The following is an 8,088-nucleotide window of genomic DNA, read 5'->3' on the forward strand; positions in this document are numbered from 1 at the left end:
TAAAAAAAAAAAAAAAAAAAACCGTGAGTGATAACACTTCATGGCGTGGTTTTTGTGACTGCTATAAATGATAAATTTGCAATTTTGGTTACTATATATATATTAATGTTTACTAACTCCATCTCTAGGATATAAAATCAGTAAGCGGAAAGCTAAAATCACTTTTCCGCCAATATTTATCAAAAATATTTCATTTACTCAGGACTATTTCAGTTAGATATAAACAAAGATGCATTAAACTCAGCCTCTCACAAATCTTGTCTTAATCATCTTCAAAACTTGTTGTCGCCATCGTTAAATCTAGCTGCAACCACTAAACCTGTCGCTAGCCCCAATCCAAACTTTTGCGAGGGTCCAAGTTGGGAAAATAGTCGAGATATTGACAAACACCTGCATTTAAACATTTGTTACAAGGCTTTAAACATTGTAACCATTGTGGGATCTTGAGGTAGATTCTTTGATGACTTGATCCGGAACAAGCTAAGTTAGTTTTCAAACTATTCAGTTTACAGTGTTATGTGAACTCAAGAGGATGTGTTACTAAAAAGTTTAGGAAGAGTTGTTAAATTAATTTAGGAGTCCATCCTAAACTTTTGACAACATTTTAATTTTGTGGATCAAATGATACTTTCATTAATTTTTAATTCTCTTTTTAAGTTTTGAGTTCTATTTTTAGTCGAATAAAAAAAACAGAATTGGACAATCTAGTTACGGAGTAGATCAACCCATAATTAGAGGCCCATAATTTGAATGTACTTTCCAGGCCCAAAATAGAGCAAAAGAATACCATATGAACTAAATCGATTTTCCTTTTACTATTTTTACCATCCAGCTGTGTACTAGCTGCTTCATTACACTTTTGACCCAAATTTTTTGACATTGCACTACAGAAAGAACCTTCGGATGTTTAGATATACATAAGGGTCATTTGATATTTAATGTCGGGACATCCTAATATTCTTAATATCCTCTTTAAAACAACATTGTGGAATTTGATTTATAAAAAAATCGCTTATGAAAATAATATGATTTTATATATAGATTTGTAGTATAAGAATCTGAACTAGTCCAAAATCTTTAATTTTAAATCACAACACGCAACCTTATAAATTTCGACTACTGTTCCGCGTAGTCGAGTCGTTAGTGATCATGTAACCTCAAATTCGACAGACAATAGCAAAGACTTTACTACTTTGTTTCTTCATTATCTGCATGCTTCACCGGAACCGGGAAAAGTGATCTGCACGACTAAATTTACTGGATAAATTGGGAGCCTAAGTCTAAGCATATGCGCTATACTTTCAAGACGAAAAACTGGGATTTATTGAAGATACAATTACTAAAATGAAACATGCGAATTTAAGCTTTTGGGTACTTAATTATACATGTTGGTGCATGGGACCTCAATACAAGGGCCGAAGATTCAGACTTGGTTTCTTTCACATATTCCACTTTTCAATTGGGAACGTCTACATCCCCATCGACTTCATTGTTTTATATAGCTACATACAGGAATTTTTCATTTTTGGTCGAGCTAGATGAGGAGCAACATGACTCTCTCATCCTTAGTATACCTTTTCTAGCCAATGAGAGTGCTATAATTAATGTAAAGAAGGGCAAAACTAATTTTCATATGGAAAATCAAGTCTTGAAATTTAATATGGCTAACACGACTAAAGGAGATCTAGTTTTCTACCATAGAGTGACATGCATTTCAAAGTGCTATATTTATTTATATAAAAAATAATATAATATTTATGTTGAGCATGGAGAAATGTAGTGATAGGAGTGATGTGAAAGAAGTCCTCAATGGAAAATTGGAAACCGATATAGTCTAATAATAAAGGCTAATGGAGACGGGAAAGGTAAATGACAAGAGGATCAAAGGAAAATGATCATCCTCACGTAATTTTGTTACAATGTGTTGAAGATACCGTTCGAGTATGTAGTGAAGTGTGAGGTTTTTTTTCCAAGGTTATCCTGTAACTGAAAGATAATTGGTGATGAGCTATAATAATGGAATGTTAAGTAAGGTTCTGATTTGGAAGATGATTGACTCGAATCCTTGTTTTGGAGAAAGGTTTTGTGCTCATGTTGCCGAGTGTTTCAAAGTACCACTTCTATTTTCTTTGTACCATTTTTTGTTTTCTGTAAATTACCGAACCCCAAAATGCCTATAGTATATAGTGACACAAAATAATTTCATATGACCACAGCCCATACGCGCGAGGCAAAGCAAACTCTAGCTATTAATGTTATCACATTATAAGCATGCATATAATATACTCATGATTAAATATTCTCCATAAAGCAGCCATATAGATTTTCTCACTCACTTTTTTCTCTTTTTTTTTTTAATGCACTTTGCTACTTTTCTAAGATGCCGATTACACTACGTGTATAAGATTTAAAGCCAAAATATATCAAAACCCAAATAAATAAATAAAGGAAATCCAGAAAGAAAAAAGAATCATGTTGATTTGGTATCAAGTATCAACTATCTAGTATCAATTATCAAGAAGATAGAATAGATCTGATCTAAGAAAGTGATGCCTCCCTATAAATAGTTGTGGAAACAAAGACACATTATTTCTATAAATGTTAAAACAAGAAAAGCAAATTTTACTTCCATTGATGAGGCATGAGCATGTGTATGTGCCCTTTTAGGGCAACAATAAATTAATTTCATGCATATAACAAATTTAAAATTTTCATGACAAGAAAGTGTGAGAGAGAAGAGAGTGTTTGTGTATGGTCTGTTGATTAGGTAAGCAGCAGCCGACCTAGAGAGAGAAAAGGTTGTATAGGGAGGGAGAGAGAGAGAAAGAGAGCAGGGTTTAAAATTTTTAAATTTAGCTCGAGATTTTTTTTTTCCGAAAAATTTAGCTCGAGATATAGCAAAAGAGAGATAAGTTTTAATGGTTTGGTGATCGTGCCCATCATTTTTCACTTGTCTTTCTGTGTTTTTAACGGTTTATGAAATTTAAGACATCCTACTCTATTTTTTCCCGTTACATTTCACTCAAGGCATTATTTTATGCAAGTTATTTAATTGTTGATAAGCTTACATTTCACTCAAGGCAGGCTTCAATTTCTTTTTTTTTTTTTTTATAACTTTTCTGTCCTTAATTGAGTTGCTATTACCAAACCATATAAAAACACCGGGTCTTGTATCGACCGGTTTCTAAATTTGGGTATGACTTGGAGTCATGATCTAGCAAATAATTTATGCGTTATACAGTGTATTATTGTATCACCAACAGAGAATGGGTTATTAATCATGCATGATTTCACTTGATTGAATTCGGTTCTGGCATGTTAGTAAGATTTATTAGTTATCTTGTGAATTAATATATATACTTTCGAGTTCAATATTTATCAATATCTGCTTTAAATTAATGTAAGCATTTATAATATAAGATATTCAATAATTTCTGTGGATTCATCGTATATGCAAATACTTTTTTTTTTTTGTCTAGTCGTATATGCAAATACACGGGATGCTGTTTATATCATTTTGAGATTCATATGACCTTGATATTCCTGTAAAGACACTAACACAACATTATAACAATTTTGGATCTTACACAATGAATGTTCTATGCATATGACACAAAATTTTAAATTCAACAATTTATTTTATGAAATATTTTCTATATTGTTATTTTTTTCATTACCAAATTACACAACAGTGAGAGTTTGATTTAAAAGAAAATATATTTAAACTGAATTAACACAGTTTGTAGTTGTACATTGAGTAAATTGACCTAAGCTTGCTTACTTGCTTTGGTAAGTGGAGTTGAGCTGGACAACACAATATAAGGTAAAAACTTACATGTTTTAACTACTTCTAGTAAAAATATATTGAATACTTCAAGTATTTTTAGTAATGCTATAAAGCCTATACTAGAATGTGATAAGAAATATTAAACAATTAAGTTAAAAAAAAAAAAAAAGAGCTTGGAAAAGGCAAAACTGGCATGAGAGTCAATGGAGCAGAAGCATGGAACCGATGTGTCCACATCTCTCCCTCTCTCCCTTTTATCGCACAAACACACACTCTTAGTCCCTTTTCCCTCGGCTATTTATTATTCTTTTCTGATTTTTTTTATAAATTTTATATCAAAACTTCTTTGTTGATTAAAAATCCATGAAAACAAACAAATTATCCAAAATTTAACAAAAATACCGCAAAAGAAATTGTTGAAAAAATGCATAAATAGTAATAATGCAAAAAATGAATTCTTACGCCGCGTTTGCAGTCTTAAGGACAAATGGACAATGATGGACTCTCATACCTTTTTCTAGTTGTCAAAATCAGACATCAACGTTAAATATATGTATATTAGATTATTAGTTAAACTGATGCGCTTTATTATTGCCAGGTTCCACAGGCATCTCTTTTTGTTGGTTAGTGACTGTAAATCACCATACAATATTCAAATTCTTATAAAACCTATGTACGTAGATCTACCAATCCGTGTATATATAGATAAGGTTATCATATGCATTTGGTATTTGATATAAATAACTTCAGTATATATATATATATATAAATTATACAACATTTCTATATACATTTTAAGTGCTACTTGCTTTTTACAATTTCCGTTAAACACCATATTTGCATCTGGTTTGCATTTACCAACTTTACCTATATATTTTTGTTCATCAAAAACATTTATATAATTTTCAAAACAATCTAAAGAACCAAAAAAAAAAGGCAACTATTCGGGCTCTAGTTTTCCAGTTGTGATAAAAAAAATTGAATGTAATGAAAAAATGAAAATCTTCAAACAAAGAGCATAAATTTATGTTTTGAAGTAACCTTAGTGCAGTGGCCAAAAATAAGTCTGTAATGCAGAAGACACCATCACACCAGGAATCGAGTTCTGTTTTCTATGAATATAGAAATTATGTTAATGGACCGGCCTGTTGTGATCCAATTGTTGATAAAAAAAATTTATCTCTTTAAAATTAATCGTTTTCGGTTGATTAGGGCCAAACCTAAACAAACCGAAACTTATACATTCATTTACGTGTGAGTGGTACTCTTAATAATTTATCCGTAGTTATCACTCGCATTTTTTAACATCTTCCTCTTGAATTACCAAAGATATATTTACAGCCGAATTTTCGATCTATGGTGCTTGGCCTAACTTTAATCTTATTTTCCTGAAACAAAAAGTCCATCACGATTTTTAGAAGAAAAGGAATGTGTTGATTTCTATATAAATTGCTTTGTAAATACAATGAATTATTTGAGAACGCTGACAGCTGACTGAAATCCTTTTGTGCTAAATGACGTATTAGCTAGGTATTGTAATTTTTGACAAAAGTACTAAGCAAATCTTACACCTACCAATTAAAATGTAAATTGCTCTAATTGTTATCCTTATCCCTAATATCTTTTATTTCTTCAAACTATTTTGCAACCAGAGAAAAAAAGAGAGAATCAACGGAAAGAAAGAGCAGAGTTACATTTACAACGAGTGCCACTGCCACCTAAACTGGCTTAAATTAGTAAACTTAATTAAAACTTGGAAACATTTTCTCTGTGTTTAAATTACTTTTGATACTTATAAAAAAAATAGTACTCGTTTTCATTTTTCTGCAAAAAGCAAAACCCAAAAAGCTAAAAACCCTAATAGTCTTCACTCCTTCATAAACCCCAAAAAAAAACCAGAGACGCTAACTAGCTTGAGTCTCAAAATATCAAACAAATCGTCTCTCTCGTTCTTCTTGTTCCTTTCTCTCTTTTTGTTTTGTTTTGTCTTTTTAATAATAAAAACTCATTTTGGGGTATTTTTAATTTCCTCTTTAATTTGAGTGCTTCTTGAAATGGGTGAGACAACAAAAGGAGATGCTACAAAACCATCACCGAATCAAATCTCCTCACCTAAAGATTCTTCACTCGATCACCAAGCACCAAACCCATCACTCCTCCACCACCACCACCACCACCACCACCAATCTTTCCTCCCTACTCCGATCTTCATACCCACCGTCTCTTCTCCCGGAGCTCCGGCCATCCCCAAACGACCACGTTTCGGCACTTCCGGTGGTCTCTCTCCTCCTCAATGGAAAGCCTTGCCTTCTCCTTCCACCGTCCCAACTACCTCCACAATCTCTTCATCGCCGACACCTTCCACCGCTGTGGTAACAGCTTCTTCCACCGAAACAGCCGGATCTTCACCGCCGGGTCAAGAAGCCACAAACAGCGAGAAACAAATAAAACAACCCGAAACGGAGTCCTTTCAACATAAGTTCAGGAAAGGCAAGTACGTGAGCCCCGTGTGGAAACCAAACGAGATGCTCTGGCTAGCAAGAGCCTGGAGAATCCAGTACCAAAACCAAGGAACCGGGTCCGGATCCGGATCCGGGTCAGGCGAAGGCAGAGGCAAAACCCGGGCTGAAAAAGACAGGGAAGTAGCCGAGTTCCTAAACCGACACGGCATAAACCGAGACTCTAAAATCGCCGGTACGAAATGGGACAACATGCTTGGTGAGTTTAGGAAAGTGTACGAGTGGGAAAAATGCGGAGATCAAGAAAAATACGGTAAGAGTTACTTCAGGCTCTCTCCTTACGAGAGGAAGCAACATCGGCTTCCCGCGTCTTTTGACGAAGAAGTCTATCAAGAATTGGCTCTTTTCATGGGTCCACGTGTCAGAGCTCCGACTATCAACCGCGGCGGCGGTGGGGGAGCTCCGGTGACTGTTACCTCAACGCCTCCTTCTGTTGAGGCACTACCTCCTCCTCATCCTCCACCGTTGATGACTTCAAGAGACGAATATGATACTGAAAACAACCCTATGATCTCTTCCAATGGTAACATTTTACTTTTTTTTTTTTTTTTATTACTTCTTCCATAACAATTTTATATTTATTACTCATTGACTTCTCTAAAGTGCATTGTTTATTTAATAGTCACACTGTGCCATACTGCGTTATTTTGGACTTGTAGACTATTGTATTCGTACGATCGTTTATTGGTCTTATTGATTAGAATTGAAGGAACATGAAATTGTCTAAAGATTTTTTATATATTTATAATTATTATTCGTTTTCTATATATTTTAGTCTTTGAGTAATATTAATTATGTACTTTGTAGGAAGAGCGAAGCGATTAGCATTATCAATACTTGGAGATGATTATCCTCAATATCGTCCGTATTCACACAACATTGCTAGAGGATCATCAGGTTTATTCTCTAATAAATCACTATACATTCCTACTTCCGAGATGATCCCTTCTGCTTCTTCTTCGTCTTCCTCGATAAAAGATCTTCGCCGTATTGGGAAAATACGGTTAACTTGGGAGGAATCAGTTAACTTGTGGGCTGAAGGAGAGGTTGATTATGGGAGAATTAGGGTTAGTGGGTCGAGTTTCTTGAATGCAGACGAGCTCACATACTTAGACGATTCCATGGTGGCTTGTACAATGGAGTCCTTCGAAGATGGACCTCTCAAGGGATTTTCTTTGGATAAATTTATTTCTGGTCAACATCTTAAAGTCTTTGGAAGACAAAGGTCAACTTTACCATCTGCTCCTTCACCTTCAGGTAACTTACATTGGTTTAGTGATACAGTAATACAACTTTGGCTAGCAAATGAATGTTTAAAACTGAAAACCAATGCAAAGAGCCTCTCTAATCAGCGAAGAAATATTAAAATATAGTAATAATGATTCAGCATAAATTATAGAGTAACTAAAATTTATGCAAGTTTTCTAGTGTTATATCTATAGAGCTAGAAAATGTAAAAGTTAACACCTTTAGTGTTATATCTGTTGCGGTAAGTATACAAAATTAAACAGGAAAACAATGTAACTCTTAATAATATATATATTTTTTTCTGTTAATGTGACGAGTTTGTGTGATCAATAAACCTTTAGTGATAAATATACAAAATTAATTAGAGAGAAAAATTAATGGAGCTCTCAAAGCTTATTGTATTTTTGTTTTCTTTTAACAGTTAATGTGGCAGGTTTGTTTGATCGAGCTCAGCTTCAACTCTCAGAACCCATTTATAAATGTAAATTCATTTCCTATCTTGTAGCTCTTTTTTTTTTTTTTTTTTTTTTTTTT

At 33.6% G+C, this 8,088-nt stretch overlaps 1 pseudogene; it reads left to right on the forward strand.

The window, feature by feature from the left end:
• Positions 5,842-8,088, forward strand: part of LOC104728809 — a 4,670-nt pseudogene continuing 2,423 nt past the window's right edge.

This window comes from Camelina sativa, chromosome 11 (genome assembly GCF_000633955.1).
Source record: "Camelina sativa cultivar DH55 chromosome 11, Cs, whole genome shotgun sequence".
NCBI classification, from domain to species: domain Eukaryota; kingdom Viridiplantae; phylum Streptophyta; class Magnoliopsida; order Brassicales; family Brassicaceae; genus Camelina; species Camelina sativa.